Source organism: Phoenix dactylifera, chromosome 5 (assembly GCF_051530095.1).
Source record: "Phoenix dactylifera cultivar Ajwa chromosome 5, Ajwa_hap1_PhDact_Kaust_v1.1, whole genome shotgun sequence".
In the NCBI taxonomy this organism is placed as follows: domain Eukaryota; kingdom Viridiplantae; phylum Streptophyta; class Magnoliopsida; order Arecales; family Arecaceae; genus Phoenix; species Phoenix dactylifera.
The window spans coordinates 7,038,313-7,049,701 of NC_143194.1; positions in this window are offsets into that span (position 1 = coordinate 7,038,313).

Consider the following 11,389-nt stretch of genomic DNA (forward strand, 5'->3'; position numbering starts at 1 on the left):
GCATGCGGTTACTAGCCCACTTTTCCCAAAGTTTGACTTGGGCTTCATGAGATGTGATTTCCAGTTAAGCAAGAGAATTTGCTTTCACATATCCGATGTGGGATTAAAAAAAAAGAATTTTAAAGTATTTGAAGAAACTAAAAGTTAGGAAAAAAGGTTGGATTTTTTTAAAATTAGAAACTCCAACAATCCCCCACAAAATATTTAAATTTTAAAAATATAAAGAAGAAAGTTTAGGCAACTTATGTTGTACAATGGATGAAGTATCTTGTGGACTTGAACTTCACTTAGAATTGATTGTATCTATCTGAAGAACAATAGTGGATTATATCTTAAACTAAGTCTTTTGACTCCGACTTCTACTTATTACATATACAATATAGATTAGTTAGAATTTTTATGTTGAGGATGATAGTGGTATTTTGATGATTAATACAATGATTAATAATGAGATAAAATTTTCAATAGGAAAGGGATAGTGAATTCTAAATTCCAATTCGGCAAAGTTTCAAGTGAAACGTACTCTTAAGTGGACAATACTAATTTTCATTGTTTAGAGTATGTAGTACCACCATGACATATATTCAAAATTGTTTAAAGTTTATTTCATTGATTATATGGATAAATCTAACCTTAAGTTGCAGCAAAGTATAGATTGAGTTGACCCCGACACATCAAGAAAACATCTAGCACACTTCTGCAAAAATGGCACGGATGAACAGTACTTGGGTCGACCCAAGTGAAAGTTGAGTCGACCCCATCTTCAAGCTTCAAGAAAACAAGTCTCTGGAATCACTGAGAGGGTCGACCTAAATGGAACTTGAGTCGACCCAACCTTGAGTCGACCCCAACAGAACATGAGTCGACCCAAAAGCTATGTCATTCAAAAATCAGTTCTCTGAAATCTCTAAGAGGGTTGACCCAAGTGAAATTTGAGTCGACCCAACCCAACCTTGAGTCGACCCAAAAAGTGTTGAGTCGACCCAAGTGAAGAAAGGCTGAAACACAAGGTTCTGTGGTTCCTGAGAGGGTCGACCCCAATGTTGCATGAGTCGACCCAAGTGAAAGTTGGGTCGACCCCAGTAAAAGTTGAGTCGACCCAAGCACGGGCAGAAGCATAACGGCTAGTTCTGCAGAAGTATTTTTTGACCTCCAAACAGTAAGTAACGGCTAGTTTTTGAAATCTGACCAATGAGGGATGTCCAATGGGTAAGGAAAACTATTTAAAGGGACACTATTCATCAGAGAAGAATATTCTTTTGCAAAAAGATCAAAGCTTACACAAGAAAGACAAGTGCCCTAATCTTCTTCATCCAAGTGCTTCATTCAAGAGTTGAAAGGAAGTGGTTGAGCAGATTCCAAGAGATATCAAGAGCTCCATCCATCCTCGAAGAGTGAAGCATTCTTGACAAAGAAGAGAGAAGTCTCATCAAGCGATAACTATTCTCTAAACTCTTCTTTGTAGCTTATAATTATTATATTTGCTCATCTAGGAGCTTCAATTTTCTTCTTTCTTTTGTTAATCACCTTGTAAAGGTTTATTGGTGAGCCCGCAAAACCAACGGTATAGGTGAAAGTGAATCCTAGGTTCTTCGGTGTTAAGCATGCTGATTTTTTTTTTATTATTTTTTTTTAAAACCATGGCTGAACCTGATCGGGTTGCCTACGTACCCCTTCATAAGGGGGATCAAGCCATACGTAGTTCTTTTTAAGTTTTAAAATGCAGCGGAAAAATCGAATCAAATAATTTAATTCATGCATGCTTACAAGATCAAATCTAGAAATCAGCACCTTAAGAACACATAGGATTATGCCGGAATCGTTTAAACAATTATGCTAAAACTTTCATGCATGATTAACTATCAGATCTGAAACTTAAGAACTCTATTTCGATTAATCTCCGAATATCCATCGAATGGATTCTGGAGATAACTCCGTGAGGAGCCCCAAAGGAGGGTAAAACCTCGGGGAATCAGACCTAGACCCTGACTCCAAAATAAAATATTGATGTGGGATTAATACCTTTTATGATGGAAGAAACTTATGGATCTGATCCTTGACTTCGCAGCCACGCACACGAATGGCCTCTATGAGAAGTACACGCGAAGCCCTAGGTAGATCGTCTTCCGCGGGAGTGCTAGCTCGCGCAGGAACGCAGCAATGGCTGAAGCTTTCTCCTTCTAAACACTCAACCTTTGATTGTTCTTCAAGGAGATGGAGGATGGACGTGAGGAAGAAGGAGAAGAAGGGATGGAGGCCCTCAGAGAATTTTTTCAGAATTTTTTGAAACCTCTAAATATGGTATATCTTGAACCCAAGGCATGGGGGTCTTTTATAGCCAAAAGATCCCCCCACGTATCACACCTAATTTAGCCAACTAATTTGGCTGATAAAATTCCCAAAAAATTCTGGTAGTTTGTTAGCTAAGAGGAGATAAACATATCCAAATTTCGTGCATTTTGGATCCCTAAAAGATAGGAATTCATGCGTCCAAAGTTCAGCCGCAGACCACCCTATTTCATGCACCATGCAATCCCTACAAATTAGGAAATTCATCTAAATCTTTCTAGAAAGATTTAAGGCGCCATTTTTATAGAAATTATAGCCCCACGCCTCCTCTCTTCTCACGCCAATTTTTGGCCAAAAATAAAGAGGATAGGCGTAGAAAATATTGGGAATAAATTAAGGTGTCATTCTTCTCCAAGAAGATAAGGATGGGTTCCTAAAATTTAGGGATTCTTCTCCTTATCCAATTCTGATTATTTGGACTCATAATCCTCATCAAATAAGGTCTTCTAATTGATTTGGATCAAGCCCAATCCAATTGAGTCAAGTCCCATCAATTGGGTCAAGCTCAATCTACTAGGGTTGAACCCAATCCAATTAGGTCAAACCCTGATGCAGCCCAAATTGAATCCTATTCAATTTGGCTCAACCTAAGCCCAATTTACTCAATCAAATTGAGTTCATTAGCAATCTAATTGCTAATTAATCCTTAAATAATTCAATAATTATTTTAATGCAACTTTTGCTTAGGATAATTTGTCAATCGAATTGACCAAATTATCCCTGAATGATTCTTAATCATCAATCAGCCATTTGATCAACCTAGAAACTTCTATGCGTGTGACCTCATAGGTTTGAACCTAAGCCGGTAGTATAGGAACGTCTTCCTATACTAATCGGTGTGACCATCTAGCAATGGTACCCGACGTCCGGATAGGCCGAATATATGCGAAGCAAATATTCTAGAATCCTGGACTATGGTTACTGTATAATTCAATCCCTTTGACTCCTAATGCCAGGATGACTTAGAGCTCACTGTCAACCCTATAATTAGTACATCCATTATGTGATTAACTTTAGATATCCCGTGACTCCTCACTGGGATTACCCTGGCCAAGGTTTTGCTAAATTAATCACAAAACATTATCTTCTGTTTCCAGGAGGTGTCAATTCCATCTCGACTCACAACTGACTACGCAAGTACTTGACTGCACCCAGTGACCTTCCGTCACTGAATTAGAAATTCAGGTAGTCTGGTACCAAAGTACAGTGAGTTGCTTGCTAGTCACAGGTTGCGATCTCAGGTCAGAGGGCCAAACTTATACCCATATCCACTCGGAACATCTCTTGACAGTAGAGCGTTCCGGAATTGGTCACGTTCAGTGAAATGTACTCCTACACTTCACCTGTATGGCATACCAGTGTCTCCACACTCCTTGGTTTAGAGGACAACCAACGTATATGTCACACAACGACCTAATCTCGATAATGTTGTCGTCCTAGTAACAACATATCATTTGGTCGCGAACAAGTTTAAGGACTCAAAGATAAATCCTCCTTTATCATAACATAAGTCCTAAGGACTTCATCATATAAAAGTTCATTTGAAGATGAAATGATGAATAATGCCAAATAATACTTTATTAATTTGTCAATTCATTTACAAAATTCAATCATCAATATGCTGACGATTGACATTTAGGATACAATTCCCGACAACTCCCACTTAGCCTAAAGCCAATCGGCACAGTATCTAATACCCATCTTCGACTTGTGTTCGTTGAACTCTTTGATGCCGAGGACTTTGGTAAATGGGTCAGCCAGATTTTCTTTTGTGTCAATCTTCTGAAGATCAATATCACCTCGTTCTATAATCTCTCGAACCAGATGATAGCGTCGCAGAATATGCTTGGTCCGCTGATGTGCTTTAGGTTCCTTTGCCTGAGCTATGGCTCCAGTGTTATCACAAAATATAGGAACTGGACCATCAATGGAAGGTGCCACTCCCAGCTCGGTGATGAACTTGCGCAACCATACGGCTTCCTTGGCTGCATCAGATGCTGCGATGTATTCTGCTTCACATGTAGAATCTGCCACTGTATGCTGCTTGGAACTCTTCCAGCAGATGGCCCCACCCTTAAGAGTGAAAATATATCCCGACACGCTCTTGCTATCATCTTGATCTGACTGAAAACTTGAATCGGTATATCCCTCAAGTTTTAAGTCAGAATCACCATAGACAAGCCACTGATCTTTAGTATTTCTCAAATACTTAAGGATGGTTTTTACAACCTTCCAATGGTTGCTACCTGGATCAGACTGGTATCTACTCACTACTCCTAGTGAGTATGCCACGTCTGGTCTAGTACATGTCATGGCGTACATTATAGATCCCACTGCCGAAGCATATGGAATTCTATCCATACTCTCTCTCTCTTGAGAGGTTGTCGGACAATCCCTTTTAGAGAGGTTAATTCCATGGCCCATTGGAAGATAGCCTTTCTTGGAATTAATCATACTAAACCTTTTCAGTATAGTATCAATGTATATGGATTGGGATAATCCAAGCAATCTTCTAGATCTATCTCTATAGATCTTCATCCCTAGGATGTAAGATGCTTCTCCCAAATCCTTCATGGCAAATTGAGATGATAGCCAAACCTTTATTCCTTGTAATGCAGGAATGTCATTCCCGATTAAAAGAATGTCATCCACATACAAAACAAGAAATATAATAACTGAACCATTTGCCCATTTATAAATGCAAGGTTCTTCTTCATTCTTAATGAAGCCATATGATTTGATCACCTTATCAAATCGTATGTTCCAACTCCGTGAAGCTTGCTTTAATCCATAAATGGATTTTTGAAGCTTGCACACCTTAGACTCATCTGCAGATATAAAACCTTCAGGTTGCATCATATACACCTCCTCTTCTAAATCTCCATTTAGAAAAGCGGTTTTAACATCCATCTGCCAGATCTCATAATCTAAGTGTGCTGCTATCGCAAGCATAATCCGAATGGATTTGAGCATTGCCACAGGAGAAAACGTCTCGTCATAGTCAATACCATAACGTTGACGATATCCCTTGGCAACCAGATGGGCTTTATAGGTCTCTACTTTTCCGTCTGCGCCCCGTTTTCTTTTGAAAATCCACTTACACCCTATGGATTTAATCCCTTCGGGTGGGTCAACTAATGTCCATACATCATTGACCTTCATGGATTCCATTTCAGATTGCATGGCTCCAAGCCATGCATCAGAGTCATGCCTCTGCATAGCATCCATATAGGTGATCGGATCCTCATCGTTTTCATCAAGTTCGACAGGATCCCCGTCCTGGACCAAGAAACCGTAGTATCTGTCCGGCTGACGTGGTACTCTACCTGATCGCCTTAATGGTGCATCTAAGATGGGTTCTGCATCTGATCTAATCAAATCTGACTCAACTAGTTCAGTAGATGGTGTTGGATCTTCTACATGTTGAACTTCCCTAAGCTCAACATTAGAGCTTTTAGTTCCTTCACTAAGGAATTCTTTCTCTAAGAAAACAGCTCTATTGCTTACGAATAACTTTTGTTCTTTAGCAAAGTAGAAGTAATATCCTTTAGTTTCTTTAGGATAACCAACAAAGAAACATTTGTCAGACTTGGGTTCAAGTTTGTCTGTTTTCAAATGTTTGACGTACGCTGGACACCCCCAAACCCTAAAGTGAGAGAGCATCGGCTTATGTACAGTCCACATCTCATGTGGTGTTTTATTTACAGACTTACTTGGAACCTTATTTAGAATGTAGCAGGCTGACTCAAGTGCATATCCCCAAATGGATATGGGCAGACTCGCAAACCCCATCATGGATCAAACCATGTCTAACAGAGTTCGATTTCTTTTTTCTGATACACCGTTATACTGTGGTGTACCAGGAGGAGTCCATTGAGAGAGAATTTCATTTTCTCCTAGATATGTCAAAAACTTACTGGTGAGGTATTCACCTCCTCGATCTGATCGAAGAGTTTTAATACTCTTTCCAGTTTGTTTTTTTTACTTCATTACGATATAATTTGAACATTTCAAATGATTCAGATTTATGTCTCATTAAATAGACATAACCATACCTAGAAAGGTCGTCTATAAACGTAATGAAATATGAATATCCACCTCTAGCATTTGTGCTCATTGGCCCACATACATCAGAATGTACAAGGGTCAATAAATTACTGGCTCGTTCACCTTTTTCGGTAAAAGGTGATTTGGTCATCTTACCAAGAAGACATGACTCACAGGTTGTCAATGATTCACAATCATTAACATTGAGGATTCCCTCTTTACTTAACCTGTTCATCTTGTTCTTGTTAATATGACCTAGCCTATGATGCCAAAGGTAGACATCCGTGACATTATCTATTCTAGGACGCTTACTTGACGTGTACATTACATTAACAGGTTGTGATAACAAGTAGATGCCATTACAGTAACACCATTCATAATGATATCACAAGAACATTTCTTTATTGAAATTTCATAACCGTTCATGGCCAAAAGGCCTACGGAAATTACATTCAATAAGAATGTAGGACAATAGTGACAATCACTCAAGACAACTACATGAGAATTGAAAACAAGTTTGAGATTTCCTAAAGCTAGAACTGGAACAGATCTTCCATCTCCAACATTTAGGAATCTCTCGCTGTTTTCAAATCTCTCATTGACTTGAAGTCCTTGCAATGAATTGCATATATTAAACGGACTTCCAGTATCTAATACCTAGGTCGAATTATCACATATAGAGAAATTACAAGGTGTTATCATATCAATACCTTGATCAGCAACTGATTGCCCTTTTCTCTTGCTTGGCCTGTTCGGGTCAAGTGAGGTAAGGTACCGAGGACAATTTCTCTTCCAATGCCCCTGCTTCTTACAATAGAAGCATTCTGCCAGATTGTGGTCAGCCTTAATCTTTTTGGTCTGACTTGGCTTAGCACGTTGCACCTTTTTCTTTTGATTCTTATTTTTCTTCTTTCCTTTAAAGGTACCACGACCTCTGGACGAACCTCCCACTAAATTCACCGACCCTTTTAGGAGTTGGTGATCCTTCTCAAAAGTTTGTAGTAAACCCAACAATTGGTGATAATTTACTACCAGTTTCGTTATACGAAAGTTGGTGAGAAATGGGCAGTACGAACCAGGAAGAGAATTCAGTATAGCATCCTTCCCCAATTGATCATGTAGGGGAGATCCGAAAGTGCCTAGGCCCTCGATTAACTCAATCATGTACAATACATGATCGGTCACCGAAGCCCCATCCTTCATACGTGCGTTGAAAATAGCACAACTAGTCTTGTGCCTTTCAACATCATCAGGAATACCGAAAGATTCATTCAACACTTGAATGATGTCTTTCGGCTGCACATTCTCAAAATGCCTACTAAACTCATCATTCATTGCAGCGAGCATAATGCAACGGACAGTGATATGATTACTGAGCCATTTCTGATAAGTGTCTCTGACTGTACCCCGTGCATTAGCAGTGGGCTGCTCAGGTGCCGGATCTGTTATCACATAAAGGATCCATTCATGGTCTAGCACAATTTTCAGTTTTCTATACCAATTATTGAAGTTGGGACCTGTCAACTTGTCATTATCCAATAATGAGCGAAGTGACAAACTTGTGGTCATTTCTACATAAAAGAAAATTTGGCTATTAGTATATGAATTGACTAAACACAGTAGACTTGGACTTTAGTCTAAAGATACTCCCACTATTTTATACAAATTGGTAGCCTCTACCTCCAATTCGAAAAATTACTCCTAATTCTTTAGTGGGCACTAGAACCCAATAGATCGCATATAGGCCCGAGTGTGGCTCGGCTAACCCATATGCACCTATTGGTAGGTTCTAAACCAGTTGCTTCACCAAACAACTTCTAGTGATAATTTTGCCCTAGGTTCTTCGGCAGGCATGTGGCGCCTCCACCGAATACCCTAGTCAGGTCCAACCATTAAATGATAGGGTTAAGTCTAATCAACTAATAGACGATCAAGCCCGAGTGTGGCTCGGCTCACCTGACCGCCTATTGAAGGTACACTTAACTCATCATATATTGAATAACAATTCCAATGCTTGATAAGTACCAGGCGTGTCGCGCCTCCAATAATTATCAAAACATTGGACCTATTATCACCCAACTTAATGGGAGGCTATGACCTAGTTATCCCCATAACCATTTCATTTTAAGGACCTAATAATTTTAGAGGATTTCTTAATTAGGATAGATAAGAAGATCCAGTTAGTCTAATTTCTCCCACTGACTTCACCAAATCAGATTAGACTCAAACCGGTTAAGGAGGCACCTAAATCAGTCAAACTGATTTTTCTTATAGGCATGGGCTAACTCGAATCATTAAGTGATCCAATCAAAATGTGATTGACCATGTCGGCCAGGTAAGTGAGATCGGTGGAAGGGATATGCCATTAACTCGACAAAGATGAATCAGTGCGAGTAGCTCCCAATTAAAAACCACCGGTCAAAACTGCCAAACTTACCTTAGACACCGACTGGTTAATCAATTTCGATTTGATTACTCAAATGACTCGGGCTACACCTCTGAGCCTAAATCAAGTTCCATCTTGGTCTAATCAAAGATATGGACTTGATCCATCTACAACTATTGTAAATTGATCTAGAATTTTCTTGACCTAATCTAGTTACTACTTAATTAGATTTGATCAATTAATTCTATTTGTCCATGTATGATTCTAACCTTAGGTCTAACCCAATCCTAGGAACTTGATTCAAGCTAACCCATATGCCCAAAGAATTATGCAATGTCAATTAATTGAGTTACAGTTCTATTTCATAACACTTAATTCTCAATTAAGTTTAGACTTATGAAAGTTTTGATCATTGCATATTTCTTTTTAATTACATATTAATTACAATCTTTCAGTTCTTAAAACATATTTTCAGATCTGAGTTTTTGTAATTAATCACATGTAATCAGATTTAATTCATGTTTAAGTCATTATATTTAATGTTCATGCATCACATATACATAACAACATGAATTAATATAAACAACATACATCTTATGTATTTATTTTTTCACTTTTATTTTCAGATCTGATTTGTTCATTAAAATCAGAGATCATATGAATCATAAATTTTATTTAGATCTAATCTAAACAATATTATGATTTCAGATTTATTTATGTTACAAATCTTAACACAAACATGCATCATATGCATTCAAAATTTCAGATCTAGTTAATCATGCATAATCAGCAATTAAATCAATCATAAAAAATACTTTAGATCTAATCTAAGCATTCTCATGATTTCAGATTTAATTACAAGAATTAAAACATAAAAGTTTAAACATGAACCTGGCTCTGATACCACTGAAAGTGAATCCTAGGTTCTTCGGTGTTAAGCATGCTGATTTTTTTTATTATTATTATTTTTTAAAACCATGGTTGAACCTGATCGGGTTGCCTACGTACCCCTTCATAAGGGGGATCAAGCCATACGTAGTTCTTTTTAAGTTTTAAAATACAGCGGAAAAATCGAATCAAACAATTTAATTCATGCATGCTTACAAGATCAAATCTAGAAATCAGCACCTTAAGAACACCTAGAATTATGCCGGAATCGTTTAAACAATTATGCTAAAACTTTCATGCATGATTAACTATCAGATCTGAAACTTAAGAACTCTATTTCGATTAATCTCCGAATATCCATCGAATGGATTCTGGAGATAACTCCGTGAGGAGCCCCAAAGAAGGGTAAAACCTCGGGGAATCAGACCTAGACCCTGACTCCAAAATAAAATATTGATGTGGGATTAATACCTTTTATGATGAAAGAAACTTATGGATCTGATTCTTGACTTCGCAGCCACGCACACGAATGGCCTCTATGAGAAGTACACGCGAAGCCCTAGGTAGATCGTCTTCCGCGGGAGTGCTAGCTCGCGCAGGAACGCAGCAATGGCTGAAGCTTTCTCCTTCTAAACACTCAACCTTTGATTGTTCTTCAAGGAGATGGAGGATGGACGTGAGGAAGAAGGAGAATAAGGGATGGAGGCCCTCAGAGAATTTTTTCAGAATTTTTTGAAACCTCTAAATATGGTATATCTTGAACCCAAGGCATGGGGGTCTTTTATAGCCAAAAGATCCCCCCACGTATCACACCTAATTTAGCCAACTAATTTGGCTGATAAAATTCCCAAAAAATTCTGGTAGTTTGGTAGCTAAGAGGAGATAAACATATCCAAATTTCGTGCATTTTGGATCCCTAAAAGATAGGAATTCATGCGTCCAAATTTCAGCCGCAGACCACCCTATTTCATGCACCATGCAATCCCTACAAATTAGGAAATTCATCTAAATCTTTCTAGAAAGATTTAAGGCGCCATTTTTATAGGAATTATAGCCCCACGCCTCCTCTCTTCTCACGCCAATTTTTGGCCAAAAATAAAGAGGATAGGCGTAGAAAATATTGGGAATAAATTAAGGTGTCATTCTTCTCCAAGAAGATAAGGATGGGTTCCTAAAATTTAGGGATTCTTCTCCTTATCCAATTCTGATTATTTGGACTCATAATCCTCATCAAATAAGGTCTTCTAATTGATTTGGATCAAGCCCAATCCAATTGGGTCAAGTCCCATCAATTGGGTCAAGCTCAATCTACTAGGGTTGAACCCAATCCAATTAGGTCAAACCCTGATGCAGCCCAAATTGAATCCTATTCAATTTGGCTCAACCTAAGCCCAATTTACTCAATCAAATTGAGTTCATTAGCAATCTAATTGCTAATTAATCCTTAAATAATTCAATAATTATTTTAATGCAACTTTTGCTTAGGATAATTTGTCAATCGAATTGACCAAATTACCCCTGAATGATTCTTAATCATCAATCAGCCATTTGATCAACCTAGAAACTTCTATGCGTGTGACCTCATAGGTTCGAACCTAAGTTGGTAGTATAGGAACGTCTTCCTATACTAATCGGTGTGACCATCTAGCAATGGTACCCGATGTCCGGATAGGCCGAATATATGCGAAGCAAATATTCTGGAACCCTGGACTATGGTTA